Raw genomic sequence first — 4,385 nt, 5'->3', positions numbered from 1 at the left:
CTTCCTGGGCCATACTTTGAGTGCCTTCTCAGCTGAGGGGCTCATCTTCCGGCACCATCTCTGACAGGGTCCTTCCACTGCTCATGAGGATTTCAGTGCCTGATAATGTTTCAATGCTATTAATAAATTATCAACATCTGAGTCCTCAGAAGTGGACAGGATATTTCTTCTTTGCATTCTGTTCTTAGTCTGGACGTTCTTCTGAAACCCATTCAAATTGAGTGGCCCTGCTGGCATTTGAAATACCAGTGATGTCGCTTTCAGCATCACACAAACATGTGTCCACTATAGTACTACAAGCTGATGGACATGTGGTGGATATATATATAAAATATATATATAATTTACAAGCTTCTATACTACTATAACAATGCCCTGAAACTTTATTCTCTACTAATGATTTCTAGTAATGTAAAAAAATATAATCTCCCAATTAGTAAATCTTATTTACACTTACATATACATCATGCAATCTAAAACTGTATGATTGTTTTCCATGATTTCCCTTATAGGACACAATCCACTAGATTGTTTTCTGAAAGTATCGCTGACATGCAGGTTTCTATGGACCAGCTTGAGCAGAGCTGCCTCTTTTCTCTGCAGATATTATACTTCTCTATCACCTCGCTGAGCTGTGGAGTTGAAGCGCATGTAATTGCTATCAGACAAGTGAAGAGGCCCCAGCAATTGCGCAGCTCATGAATTTCTTTGTGTTGTCATCGGCATAGGTAGGAGAGGTTATTAAACTTAGCACTGGCTGCCTCCCCCTGATTGATTCCATGTGTCAGATTTTAAATTCTTTCTTACCAAGGCTTGTAATACATGCTTTTCCCAATCACTGGCTCATGGGATTTTAGGTAGGTCATTTGGCCCTGAATTTATTTTATCATCTCTCACAGGTCCTTTGTTTCCCCCCTTTTTTTCCTTTTTAATATCACAAATGAAACAAAACCTTGCCGTTTACCATGGTAGTGTTTTAGGGGGAATCCTTACTAAAAGTGAGCTTCAAGTGAATGCATTTGAAAATGTTTTTTGGTTTTTTAAAAAAATCATTTTATTGGTTGCTTTTACAATGCTTGTTACAAAGCATACAACAATTTTATCCGACATATTCGTACATATATTTCATCTTTCTTCTCTAGACATTTACTTTCCAATGAGCCCTTGGAATCAGCTCCTCCTTTTTTCCCTCCTGAAAATTTTTCTTAAGTAACACAAGGAGTTGAAGTTGCAGGAATGATTAATTTAAAGAAAGAAATTGTGGACCTTTTCTTAACAAATTAAATATCCTCTACTCTTGTTCGAGGGACCCTCGTGGTTAGGAGCTGGGCTGAGATCCATGTGCAGGCAGCATCAGCAGCAGCTCAGCTGGAGAAAGGCTGGGCCGTCTGCTCCTGGTAGTCTGTGGGTCTTGGAAACCCACAGGGAGTTACCGTGAGTCAGCAATGATGGCATGACTGCGAGTGACTCATTTTCTAGAGAAGTCAAATGAGATTTTCAAGCTAGCTTCTAATGTCAGAGCTCTTTCATTTCACGTGCATCTGTTTGAGCATCTGATACACATGAGTGCGGAAGACAGGTAGACCCCATGACAAAGAAACAGGAGATATTTGCCGCACATACTCTAGAGAGAGTTTCTCCAGGTTTATTGACTTTTAAGCAGGTTGGAAATTTTAAGATGATGTCGACAGGAGTCCACATAGAGTCAAGGAGCTTGTGGCTTACTTAATAGGTGACTCTGGGGCAGCTAACTGCAAAGTCAGCGGTTCAAACCCAACAGCTGCTCCCCAGAAGAAAGAGGAGACTTTTGCTCCCATGAGGATTCAGAGCCTCCAAAATCCCAGGAGCAAGTCTCAAGCTGTCCACTCTGTCTGCCTGAGAGGGTTGCTATGGATTGGAATCACATCGATGGCAATGACTTTGTTTTGATTTCAAACACTTAAACTTACATAATAAAAGTTCCCCAAGTTGTAATAACATAAAGGCCATATTTTTCTAATTAATCATTTTATTGGGGACTATCACAAATCTCATTACAATCCATCATTCAATTGTAGTGTTTTAAATTTTCAAACATGTTTTCATCTTTAAAAAAAATCATTTTATTAGGCAGGGGCTCATTCAGCTCTTATCACAATCCATACATCCATCTATTGTGTCAAGCGCATTTGTACATTTGTTGCCATCATCATTTTCAAAACATTTTCTTTCTACTTGAGGCCTTGAATCAGTTCCTCATCTTCTCCTTCTCTCTCCCACTCTCCCTCCCTCATGAACCCTTCATTCTTTATCAATTTATACATAAGGGCTTGAAAACATTACAGAAATAAGCAAATGATGCTAGTGGACTAGAACTGATTACAAAAGTAGTCACACAAGATTTCATGAAATATTACACTTAGGGAACTTTTCAATTGTTTCCTATACTTTCAAAGTTTTCAAGTTGATGTTTGTGTTTGAACCTATCTTCTAGATCGGCACAACCAAATAGAGCATTCTGTGTTGAAGGGAAATATCATCTGAGCACTTGAAGTAGGACAAATGCAATGAATGAACTGGGTTTCCAACTATATTCCATTTTAGTGCATCAAAATAAAAATTCCTATACGTAGTAACTATCATGTACATGGCAGGACAGTGGAGAAATGTCACGAGTAATGTGTTTTACTGATTTTGTTTTGATGTCGTGAGCACACATATATGTTCTTTCTTTTTAAGAGGAGATAAAGGTTTAAGTTCCTGTATCTATTTTTTTAGTAAATCATCTTATTGTGGGCTCATAGAATTCTTATTATGATCCATCCATCCATACATACATTGTGTTAAGCACATTTGTTGCCATTATCATTCTCAAAACATTTGCTTTCCACTTGAGCCCTTGGTATAAGCTCTTCATTTTCCCCTCTCCCCTCTCTCTCTCACAAACCCTTGATATTTTATAAATTATTATTATTTATCCATGTCTTACACTGTCCAATGTCTCCCTTCACCCACTTTTCTGTTGCCCATCCCCCAGGCAGGAGGTTATATGTAGATTATTGTGATCAGTTCCCCCTTTCTCTCCCACCTTCCCCTTAACCTCCTGGTATCTCTACTCATTATTGGTCCTGAGGGATTCATCTGTCCTGGATTCCCTGTGTTTCTAGCTCTGCTCTGTATCAGGCACACATATATTTTCATAAAAATACAAATAACTTGTAGTAGCTCTAGTTATGAGCTCAACGATGATGGTACAGGATAAGGGATGTATTCAGTCTGCTCTACCTAGGGTCTATATGAATCCTATCTGACATCAAAGCATCTAACAGCATGGATATGTCTTTTCAAAGCACTCTCTATTATCACTTTTGGCGCATTGTTAAAATTAGTCATAATTTTCATAGCTCCTGACTTTGTTGAATTTTCCAATTAGATATTGATGATCTATTCTCTTCTTGGTGTCTGCAAGATGCCCAATGATGTGTGTTTCACAGGAGAAATGAGAACCTAAATTAATATATAATTTATAGAGACACGTTTATCAAATCATAAACAGAAGAAAGACAAAACAAAAAGGAAGACCACTCATATGGGATAATGGGACTATGAACCAGAGGCCAAGATGATTTCTAAGGATTTGCAGAAATATGGCCAGTTACACAGGATATGGGAGTACACTCGAAACTGTCACAGAAGCATGATTGGAGACATATCAACACATCACAGTTGTAGGCAAGAACACAGATCTAGGAATGGGGCCGTGGTTGAGGTATTTACACAATTGTAGATAGGAAAGCTTACAAGATTGTTTCTGGGTCCTTTGACCCAAGTCCTCAGGGTGTGATTCATAATCATATGCTCCTTTGTACCCCAAATTCCATCAAGAGCCACCCAGGCATGTCCCTAATAGCTAAACTGTTTCCTCCTTAGATTGGTTAGAGGAGCAACAGTAATCTACTTTCTAAATACCCTCTTCCTGAGACGAAAGCTATTCACATTGATGGGTAGTGGTGAGAAAATATCCAATGGAGGCTTAACCTATGTGGAGTTTCAAAAATTAAAATATATGTATAGGATTTCATGGTTTTACTGTGAACTGTAGTCTTCCAAAAACCTAGTCCTCAGAATTGTCTCATGATATGATCTAACAAAGTGTGGTAATTTAATCTCTCATTCACTAGTAAATATATAGAGTAAATATCAAGAATTGACCTGTACTATATTTATTCTAAAACTCATCTTAGTTACCAAATTGATTTTGCCTTATTTTATTTTTAAATTTTATTTTATTATCTTGTTTACATAATCCACTGCTCATAATTAAGTTCAATAGCCCAAACATGATTCCCATCCACCCAAGTTAAATAGTAAATACTTTTGGCTGAAATAATTATTGATTAACTAAA

This window comes from Echinops telfairi, unplaced genomic scaffold (assembly GCF_000313985.2).
Source record: "Echinops telfairi isolate 266 unplaced genomic scaffold, ASM31398v2 ScPeMD7_7400;HRSCAF=8409, whole genome shotgun sequence".
NCBI classification, from domain to species: Eukaryota; Metazoa; Chordata; class Mammalia; order Afrosoricida; family Tenrecidae; genus Echinops; species Echinops telfairi.
Note: the sequence above shows the minus strand (reverse complement) of the source record.